The sequence below is a fragment of the Notamacropus eugenii genome, chromosome 1 (genome assembly GCF_028372415.1).
Source record: "Notamacropus eugenii isolate mMacEug1 chromosome 1, mMacEug1.pri_v2, whole genome shotgun sequence".
Classification (NCBI taxonomy): domain Eukaryota; kingdom Metazoa; phylum Chordata; class Mammalia; order Diprotodontia; family Macropodidae; genus Notamacropus; species Notamacropus eugenii.
Genome location: NC_092872.1, coordinates 178608725 through 178620370, shown reverse-complemented (window position 1 = coordinate 178620370; position 11646 = coordinate 178608725). Strand labels below are relative to the sequence as shown.

At 43.3% G+C, this 11646-nt stretch overlaps 1 pseudogene; it reads left to right on the top strand.

Annotated features, from left to right (window-relative positions):
• Nucleotides 1-1364: 1364 nt before the first annotated feature.
• On the top strand, nucleotides 1365-2970 carry LOC140511111 (tRNA (uracil-5-)-methyltransferase homolog B pseudogene; annotated as a pseudogene).
• Nucleotides 2971-11646: the final 8676 nt, after the last annotated feature.

Sequence of the window (11646 nt, the reverse complement as noted above, 5' to 3'; positions counted from 1 at the left end):
AGACACACACAGAGAGAGACACAGAGAGAGAGAGAGAGAGGAGAGAGAGAGAGAGAGAGAACTTAGCCTTCCTTATTCTAATTCTTCCCTTCTTTCCACTGAGCCATGCTGGGTATACGTATTTGTTGCTCTGGAGGATGGATGTTTTCCCCTCTTCCTTGTTCCTAGTCCACCCATTGGAGTCTCATTCATTGGAATCACACCTTAAAATACACGAATGTGACCAGGTATACCACCCCCCACCAGATGACCGGACATTCTAAATTCAAAACAAACTCATTCTGTTGACTTATGTTGAAAATGGCTAAGCAATAAGTCAGTTGCAATACAGACCCAAAGGGAGGAATCTCAGCAATGGCTTCATGAAGGAAGGGAGCAGTTAATAACACTAGTAGTTTACATTTTGTGTGATGAACCTAGGAGTTAGAACTGGAAGGGATCTCAGACAATATCTAGTTCTGATGACCCAAGCCTGCCTCATTTTACAGATGAAGAGAATGAGGTTTGGAAGGTAACGTTTTGCCCAGGATTAGAGCTTCAGTAAGTGATATCATTACTCTTATCATACATTTTTAAGTTTACAAAGCACTTAAGTTAACAAGGTCCAAAGTGAGGGATTAGGAGCCTCAGGTGTATGATTAGTCATTTAAATTGAAGGATTAGGACCATTGGTGAGGGAACGGGTACTTCAGGTGAAATATCAGGGACTGAGGTCTGACATTGAGACCTTGGTTGAAAGATTGGGGGTTGACATAGAAGTTGTGAGGACTGAGCAGATAATTCAAGTGTTATTGTCACCATTTTACATATAAGAATACTGAAGTCCTCAGAGGCTGAGTGACTTGCTCAATGTTAATTAATAAGTAGTAAAAACTGGAAATGAGGTTTTTTCCCTGGCGATTCTGAGCCTGGGGCTACTCCAAAAGCAGCGCTGTGAAGGGAAGGAGAGCTGAGCACTCGGAGGGTGGCGCCGTGGATCCAGCCCAGGCCCTTTTTACAGATGAGGAAACTGAGGCAAATGTTCTTACCCAGGGTCACTAGGCTAGTAAGTGTCTGAGGCTGGATTTGCCCATTGCTCAGAGAGAGAGACAGAGACAGAGAGACAGACAGAGAGACACACACACACACACACACACACACACACACACACACACAGAGAGAGAGAGAGAGAGAGAACTTAGCCTTCCTTATTCTAATTCTTCCCTTCTTTCCACTGAGCCATGCTGGGTATACGTATTTGTTGCTCTGGAGGATGGATGTTTTTCCCTCTTCCTTGTTCCTAGTCCACCCCACTGTCCTGGGAGTAGATGTGTCCTTTGGGTAGATGTGTTCCTGACCAGCCAGAGATCCGTGGAGGGAATACCATGGCCAACCAAAGATCCTTCCTTTTCAGAATGGTTCTCTTCTCCAAAGTGAGACCGCTTCCTTGGTGTGCCAGCCAGCCAAAAGGTTGGCCTTGAGCATTTCTGGGCACAGCATGTGAAGGAACTGTTACTGATGTGATGACTGAGGGGAGGCAGAGAGAGAGAACAAACTGGAAGGAAGAATCAAGCCAAAATCTTGAGTTTTGGAGGAAAAGGTCGGCAGATCAGTTGTTTCTCTTGTGGAGACTGAACTATGAGGAACAACTGAAGGTGAAATTTGAAAGTCTGAAGAAAAATCCACAAGATTGGTGCTGGTGACCCAGAGCCCATGGCACCAAGGTCTGAGAGACTGTGTTCTCTTCTCCATCCTTTTACACCTTCTCCTGTCATTGATAGGTACAGAAATAAATCTTCCTTCTCTATTAACCAAGACCCAAATGGCAACACAAAGACCATGGACTGCTACCTGAAGTCTTGGGGAGGGTTGTATGTTTTTTGCGTACATTCTAGCCACCTGAAAGATATCCCTGAAAAGCACAACCAGGTAGTGCAGTGCTTTGAGACATTTCTGTGGCAGTCCACACTGGGTCCCTTTGATTCTCACAAAGGGGGCCCTGGCATGAACTCATAGTGCGTACCACCTTCCTTGGGCATAGGATAGCCATTATCATCTTCAATCCCCAGGAATTAAGTCAAGAGGAGTTCTGTGTTCAGAAGGAAGAAATAAAGGAGTTTTTCTCTATGGGGCCTAGAACTGTGTGTGACTTGACCTCATTTTATGTGAAAGAAAGGACCCCTCACCACCAATAGCTAACCCCCTTCCAACTCCCTTCTGGAGAGCCACACCTCTTTGAAAAAATCCTGGGCTTGAAGGTTCAAATCTCTCCAGGAGTCTCTTCAGCTTAATACATCTGCAACAGAAGTTCTGTACCGGAGAGTGGGAAAGCTGGGTAGAGTGGACCCCAATACTGTCATCTTTGATTTTAGCCATGGAACTGGTGCCACTGCCCTCTCTCTGGCTTGGCAGCCATCCCAGATCTTTAGTATGGGCCTAGTAGGGCAGGCACTGGAGGACCCTAAATGGACTTCAGCCTTCAATGGCATCATCAACTGGGAATCTCACCCTGGCAATGTGAAGGAGATTTTATTGTAGGTATTAGAGTCCCAGGAGGATGGCTGGTCACTCATGGCTTTGGTAGATCCATCCCAGTATGGACTGAGAAACAGAGTTGTTCAAGACATCCGAAACTGCAAAGCCATCAAGACATTGGTTTTTGTCTCCTGCAGGCCCTATGGTAAATCCATCAAGAACATCATTGAGTTGTGCTGGTCTGCAGATGCTGATGGGAACCTCCTTGGTAAGCCTTTTGTTCTGAGATCAACAGTGCCGATGGACATGTTCCTGTACTCCCTCCAGTGTGGGCTGGTGATGCTCTTCATCTAGTGATGAGTTCTCCTAGAAGAACACAGGCTGTCCATTAAGGACTGAGTGTCATGTCAGGATGCACCAGGAGAGGCTGTTAGCTTCTTTGCTTGCCTTGAGCTTGGCTGTACCTTGAGAAGACAGTTGTTGGTTGCTCCTCTAAGAATAAAGGATATAAAAGACTTCCTGACTGAGGTAGGCTTTTCCTTTTCTCTTGCCTCTGGTGCATTGATGGTGGCCTAATAATTTTTGTATCTTTACCCTACCCTCACCCTGTTCCTAGCACAGTGATTTGCATATAGTAGGCCCTTAATAAATGGTTGTCAATTAAAAAAAAAAAACTAGAAATGACATTTGAACTTAGATCTCTGACCCCAAGATCTGCCCATTCACATAACAGTGTGAAAAATATAAGGAATTATATTATATTAAAGGGTAACATTTATTGTATACTCCATCTTAAAGTGCATTGTTTTTATTTATCAAAGAAACCAATGAAACTATATCTTAACTGAAATTATTTTAAAGTTAACAACTAAATTTCACTTAAAAATACAAATGGTGAAAAGAGGTCTTTTTAATCAAGCCCTTCCCCTAAATATAGGACCACTTTTTCTTACTTATTTTCTTGTCTAAAAATGCAGCTCTCCAAACTACTTCAGTAACCCTGCACTTTGCCATTATGGCTAATGGTGGAATTTAAGAACTAGTAACTAGATGCTCATTCTTTTAAACTTTTGAACTTTTTTGACTTTCTGTCTTAAATAGACAAGATCATTAGAGCTACATACAACCAGGTTAGGCATAGAAAATAAAGTGTTCAGGGAAGTCAAGGGGCAGGGACAGGGACTAGATTTGTGATTCTGTTGATATAGGGAACTTACAGATGAGCAACTCCCTCTGTTGATACAGGTGGGCACCTTTTCTACAAATCTTAGGGAGTCTTAGGCAGTGTGAGCTCTGAATCTTAGACAGCTTCATTTTTGTCAGTAGGGCTTTTGGCACATTTGTGCATGCCTGGACACTCTCAGCACACCCTGTTCTCATGCTTATGCTTACCCTGCACACTTTCTCTAATACAATATTTTGTTAAAAGGTATAAGGACTGGGTTACTATATTCAGACAGCACTCCTCTCTATTATCCTTATTTTGTAGAAATTTCGAAGATTCTGTCCCTTCCTTAACACTCACTTTTCATCATACACATCCCGTCCCTCTTCTTCCACCCAACCTGAAGGATGACCCTCTCCTTCTCTTCTCCAGTGGTGCCCAGACCCATCTTGACAAAAGTACTTCATTGTCTGCTATGTCCTCCAAGCCTGATCACTATGCTTCTCTTTAAGCCAAAGACCCACTCTCTCTCATCTCAGAATGGCCAACACAAATAAGCTGTAAAAGCAATTTCTATTTAATCCATCTTGTCTTCCTGGCTACCTTTACCACTTCCTACTTCTTGTGGTCTAATTCTAAGGGGTCCTGGCATCTCCACCCTGTCATTTTCATCTGTCTAGGTCTTATCATCCTATTTTAAAAATGTTGGGGTGCTACTAAATTATTTCTGTGACTTTCTAGTTCTGGTGCTCTGTGATTTTGTGACTATATAAGGGTGTCTGTGTTGGATGCTTCTTAAAGTGCATCTTAACTAAACTTATTTTAAAGTTAACAACTAAATTTCACTTAAAAATATAAATGTTGAAAAGAGCTCTAACAGGATTGGTTTCAAAGACAGGTTTAAAGTATTAGCTCTGACGGTATCTGTATGATAACCTTGGGTAATTCATTTAACTTCCCAGACCCTCAATGTCCAGACCTACAAAATGGAGATAATAATATTTGAACCTACAAACTTATCTTACAGGGTTCTTATAACAAAGTGTTTTATAAAGAAAATATAAATGTGAACTGTTACAATTATGTTGTCCTATGGTGTTGTTACTGTTGCAAAGGATGGGTAACAGTGTCTCTGTGTGACTGCTAAGGTGTATTGTAGTAGTGTGTGTAACCATACATTGTGTAACCAATGTGGTGCAAATGTCATTATGTGTGACTAAGTGCTACAGTATCCCTGCAGCAGTGCATGCATGTGACTTTTGTGGTATATGACAGAGTGTATATGTGCACCTGAATGGAATTCTGAATATGTGATTGGGTGTGACTGTGGTCACAGCACATGTATGCCTCAGATTGGAAGTGCGTAACAATGTATGTGATGTCTATGTGAATGTGAGGTAGTGTGTGTTCGTCCTTTGTTGCCAAAGAAGACGACGCCCTCAGAGAAATGATGACATGACTTGCACTTGACTTTGTTTTGAGTGAGGGAGGGCTGTGCAGGTCACCAGCCTCACTTCTCCAGAGCCATCTGAATCCAGTGACCAGATATTCATCAGGATGACTGGAGATGACCCAGGATGAGGCAATTGGGGTTAAGTGACTTGCCCAAGGTCACACAGCTAGGGTTACTGTATTAATGTGTACATGTATGTAAAATTGGGGAAGAGCTGATGTGATAGTTCCCTTCTAAGAGGAAGGGTAAGTTGGTTTGAAACAAAGTGGTAGACAATAGATTGCCTTCATCCTCTGGGAACTTATCTTCTTCCTTCAGACCTTCCTCCAAGGCTAATTTGAAGGTGGAAGCATCCCATGGATTCTTTGTGCTTGTATAATAATATGCAAATATGCTGAAATGAAAACCCATCTATGAGTGTTCACATGTGTATGAATATATGTATATATGTGTGTATTTATAGACATTTTGTGAGTGGCACTAAGGGGAAGGAGAGGGAGAATTGTCTTGAAGTTAAGCAGGGAAGAGGATAAGACCCAGGAGAATCTCTCTTGGAGTGTATTTCTGTGTGTTAAAAAGAACCCAGAGTTGGGATGCAGGAGACTTGGGTTCTAGGCGTTCTTCTACCGCTTTGAGAAAGTTGACTCTTCAGATCCCAACTTTGCCATTTGTAAAATGAGGGGGTTGTATGGTGATCTCTGAGGTCTCTTCCAGTTCTGTCAGTATGAGTCTTAAGTCCCCATCAGGTTCTAGCTTGAAGCAGCTGCAGAATTAACAGGACTGATCCAAAGATGCCTCAGGGACTTTTAGTTCAAATCTATTCTTGACCCTTGTCAATCAAGGAATTTCCCCCCCACTGCCATCTCTGTCTCCTCCTCCTCTTCTTCCTCCTCCTCCAACTTTGTCCTATGCTAGTCCAGAGCTCTGGCTCTGCCACAAGAAGTGATACTAACTATATTAAGGAAAGGGTGTGTGTTTGTGTGTGTGTGTGTGTGTGTGTGTGAGAGAGAGAGAGAGAGAGAGAGAGAGAGAGAGAGAGAGAGAGAGAGAGAGAGAGAGAGAGAGAGAGAGAGAGAGAGAAGAGAGAGAGAGAAGGAGAAAGTGCTCCAAAGTGACTGTGCTTATACATATAAAAGTGTGGCTTCATTGTGACTGTGTAAAACTGTGAGTATATATGAGTGTATGAGTCTGTGTGGATATATGGTATGCCTGAATGTTACTGGAAATATTGGGTGAGTGTGTCCTTGAGTGGGAAGCTAATATCAGTGAAGCTGATAGGGAGGAGTGAGGAGAGGACACTGAAGGAGAGGTCTGAAATTGGAGAACTTTTCCCTCTTTGTCCCATCTTTCTTTCCACAGAACAAATTCCCCTCATTTCAGACCTACTTGTGTGAGGGTTTAGTTTATGGAGTATGACCTTTCCATAATCTCTTCACATTTAGCCCAGACACACCAATCTCTAGGGGATCCAATGGAAACAGACCCAATCCTCACCTGCTCTGGCCTGATAGAATATGAAGTAGGTGTGAGGATCCCACAGACTGCATGGGCTAGGGAAACACTTGAGTGGGGAGTGAGAAGAACTTGTGATTACAGTTAAAAATTGTTCCTTTTAGAGAGAAGGGGCTCCCATTTTATGTTTTACTCAGTATTAGTATGGAAAGTGTACACAAACAAAATCATATACCTTGACAGTCACAAACATATACTCACAATCACCACAATTGTATATACATTTGACCATATGCAAAATCATACCATAATTGTACAGTCTAAATGTACACAAATAAATAGAACTATACAATCACACACAAACACATACATAAACATATATACTTACATGTAGCTACATCATGATTACACAGTGACATATTCACACATACATAAATACATGAATACAACCATACAATTATATAATTTATTTTTATAAGATCATCCATATATACTTGGGCACATTGTAGAGAAGCTACTTTTTTTTGCAGAAGTAGCTAAAGATTATATTAATAAACAAGAGTAGCTGACATTTACATGCCGTTTTAACATTCGCAAAATGCTTGCTTGCATATTATTCTACTGGAAGGTCTCACATGGAAAGTGTTGGAGGGAGACATTGAAGCTGAAGTTTGGAAACTGCAGGACTGAAGTGACAAAAATCCAACTTGGCCATCCCCCTTACCAGAAATGACCTCCTTTCCACTTCCTCATCCCTGAGATCCTGATGGCTTCTAGCAAGTTGCCACAAAAGCCAGTGAGAAAACACTAGGAGCTTTGAAAGATTCTCTGGGCTTAGAAATGGAGATGGGAAGAAAAAGGGAAAAACTGAGAGGCATTGGCAAGGTGATAGGCTGGATTCTCAGGCAGAGCTGTCCTGACTTTAAAGGTAGCCCCTGAGCAAATTATCTTCCCCACAATCTTTGTCCTTCTCTTTGTTACATGACCTGAAATCCTACTGATAAGCTTTGGTGGAGTTCACAGTCTCCTTTTTTGGAAAAGTTCAGATGCCTCTGGAAGACTTAAAAGGTGATAACAATCACCCATACTGTAGTCAGGATTAGTTTAATTAGCTTTCTTCCTTCTGGCACTAACTGAGATCAGCTGTCCTGAGTTCAGAGGTCTGAGAAGAAAGGGAAAGATTTTTTAAGCCTGGCAGCCTTTGGGAATGCCAGTGGTAGGCTTAGGGCACCCCGAATGTACTGGGATTGAAAAGTCAGAGTAGAGGGAAACTGGAAATGGGAGAGAAGGACAGAAAAGGAGATAGGAGGAAGCCAAAATAATCTGCCCATTTAGGAATTTTGCCATTAGCTGCTTCAAATGCAAGGGGGAAAGAGGAAACTCTCTTCCTGTCTTTCTTTTTCCCCCTACTTCTTTCCCTGCTCTTCCTCATCCTTCTGTCCTTCTCTCCTCCTAGACAGAAGACTCCAAGTAAATGCTTCCTGCTCCTTTTCCTTTTCTCCTCTTCTCTCCTTTCCTCTCTGTTTCAGTCCCTCTCTATGTATGTCTCTCTCATTCATTGAGGGGGTCCTGAACACTTGGATTCTATTTCCTATGCAAGCCTCTTGGGGTTCAAGCCCATTCACAAACCTCAGCATCCTCACCATTTAGGTGGGTGACCCACAAGTGTTCAGAGGAACTCAGTCACTAGGGTGTGTGTGTGTGTGCTGTGTGTGTGTGTGTGTGTGTGTGTGTGTGTGTGCCTGAAAGTAGTAATCTCCTCAGGACGATTCAAAAAGTTGACCAAATCTCAATCTTTCTGGATCTCTGTTTCTCTCACCATTTCTCTGTGTGTCTCTTACAGCCTTGCCCCGGGCGGTCTCGTCAGGAATAAATAGAAGCTGACACAGTCATTTGCTTAAATCTTCTCCGCATTTTCACCGCATTTCCCTCCTGAGGATTCTCTAGAAACAGCCCGGGTCTGAAATGTCCCTGAGGGCGACCCAGACCACCACAGGAGCATCAAACCATTACCGGCCAAGAATCACGTGTTTACTCTGCGGAGAGATGATATGAGAGCTGGGGAGACTGAGACAGAGAGACAGTGTGAATACTATGGATTTAGTTACTCCGAGTCCTGGGGAGACAGAGATTACAGAAAGGGAGAGACAGAAACAGTGTAAACAAGGGAGAAGCAGACAGACCTCCAGACACAGAAACAAGGAGCCTGAGGCAGAGAAAGTGAGAGAAAAAGAGAAAGATCAAATGAGAAACAGGGAGATTAGGGATAAGCAGGTGTCTTGGCAATCAAAACACAAAAAACAATTTTCTCCCTAAGAGGTGGGTGGTGGTGGTGGTGATGGAAGGCACTATTTCAACTCAATGACTTACATCTTCCTTTCCAAAGTCAATCTTTATAGGGACTCTACAGACTGCACTTTTCAGTGAGGCACAAGAGAGCTCTTACTCCCAGGTTAAGGTCCCTGGAGTGAGGTGATATTGTGGTGGAACAATAGTAGAAAGTCAGGGAAGATGGTATTGGGGACTGAGCAATTTCATTTACAGCCCAGGTTTATCCTTACTCTGATTGATACCTTAGTTTCTCCATCCATATAATTAGGTATTAGGCCAGCATTTGTTCTCCCTCCCCACCACAACTCTCTGCTTTATGGCTAGTTCAGAGTCGGTGTATGATGGGGCACTAGAATGAAGAGCTTGTATGGAAGCTTTGGGTGCCAGCCCATGAGTTGTCTGTGTTGCTATAAACCTCAAGGAAACTGAGTCCTTCTCTTGAGTTTGACTTTGTGTGTATCTAAGCTTGTATGTATTATGTATGTATGCATCCTTATTGGAAAATGACACTGTAAACCATTCCAGTATCTTTACCAAGAAAACCCCAAATGGAGTCATGAAGAGTTGGACATAACTAGAAAATGACAGAACAACATTGCCTGCTTATGAGAGGCAGATTATGACAACTCTGGTCATGGGGCAGGGCAATACACCTGGGAGCTCTGTGATCGTTTAGTAAGGTTACTTTGTCCTCTATACGTACATACATACTTTGTGGTCTCAGCCACAAATGTAGCCCCAATTAAAATCTGGTACTGAGAAGGCCACTGAGGAGAATAGAAAAAGATAGGGGGAGGGGAGTCATTGAGAAGAGTGAATAAGAGGGGGTAACTGGGGGGGTAAAAAGTGAAAGTTCTCTGTGAGAAGGGAGGAAGGCCTCCAAGTGATCCCCTTCACTGATGGGGAGGATCAGTGAAGAGGGTCATTTAGGGGGTCAATAGGGAGTATGTAATAAAAAGCAGCATTTAAGATAGTGGGAAAAACACAAGATTTACTTAGCATAACAGGGTCTGAGAAGAAATCCCAGTCCTGTTACTTACTACACAGGCTGTGTGATGTTGGGAATGTTAACTCATCCTTGCTGAGCTTCAGTCCCTTCATCTGCAAGATGAGGAAGCAGGTGATCTTTAAGGTCGATCCTAGCTCTAAATCCCGTGATCTGGGAGGCGTGAATGAGGAGGAGACTGCAGCTGCAGACCAAGGTTGTATGTGCATCAGTGATCAGGGGCCTGAAAGGAAGGGCTCACTGTGACACCCACTGGAGTGATGTAATGTACATTTGATGGGTTCAGGGACTCACATACATGAGCACTGGTGTTTTCTGAGGGTTGAGAAAGGGCTTTCCAGGTATACACACACACTCACATATAAATGCACACACACAGAGAACAGTGTCTGTGGCATTGACTGTTACATGTATTATCTCCTCTGCTTCCATCCTGGTCCCCAAAGGCTTCAGGATTTGGTCACCATTGGGACCATCTCCTTTTCCTTCCTTGGTCCCCCTTCCCCCTCCCCTTACCCTCTGGCTCTGGATGAAGGAAGGAAGGGACAGGGTTGGCTCACATTTGCAGGGAAGGGTTTCCATGAGGAAGGGAACACACCCTTGAGCATGCTGCTGAGCAAACATCTGGGTATGAGATCACATGCATGCACTTGTGAAAACACACATCAATCACACCAACACATACATACAAACATACCAGTCTTTAATATCTGCTCTTACTGTATTACTTTGCTTTTGGCATGTGAACTCATAGGAAAAGATATGTTTAGACACAATGTTCCATGCTCAGATACATATGATGGTGATTGATTCCCTAAAAGGCTGCCTCCTTAAGAACAGAGTGGTGAGTGTATAGACTATGTGAGGGACCCCACATTAGGAGAGGGGATGACCATATAAATGTATATGAATGGGTCTGTCATTATGGCATTGAGGTTGTATGGATTACATTGGCAATATTTTTGAATCTCTGTGTTTTACCACATCTGTGTGATTGTGCAGGGTGAATGTGGGCCTATGGTGATGGGAAGAGGGAGGGGGACACTGCAGGTGCCTGTGACCATGTGGAAAGATATTTGCTTCTAAATGTGACTTTGTGTCAAGAGAATTTCCTGGAGTGTCCGTAGGGGTAACTCTGGGAGGATTGTATAGGTGACTGTCACTTTGTAAGATGGGGGGGTGGGAAGAGTGACTGTAACTGAACTCTTTGTGACTGTTTCTCTATGTGTGGCTGATAGTGTACCTGTTTGTTACTGTGCTGAGAAGCTAGATAACTTGTAGGGCTTATCTGATTGTGTATGCTGGAGGGTAACATGTATGAGACTGTCTGAGGGGCTGGGGATATCTGGGTAGAGCTGAAAGAACCTGGGGTAGGGATAGAGAAACTGTATGATTCTGTGGGAAAGGGAATGGCTATGTATATAAGTGTTGTCTGATTGTGTCTGTGTGCCACTATGTTTGGTAGCAGTATCTTTGTGCTGGGGAGGGGCCTATATGGTGGTGTCTGTTTGAGTGTGGGGGATGTGTGGCTGTGAAACTGACTCTAGAATTTGGAAAGACAGTAGAGTGCATGATTGGGTCTTGTTCTGGGGGGCTGTTAACTCTGTGTGTGTGTTTGGGGAAGCATTATGACCTTGTAATGATGTGTGGGGGCTATTTGAGAAAGGTAGAAACTGTGTCTGTTTTTGTGCTAGGGGCTGGTGAAAGACTATCAGTATGTGTGTGTGGGTGACTATTTATCTATACCTGACTATGAGTGGGAGCTATGTCTTTGAGAGCCCGTGT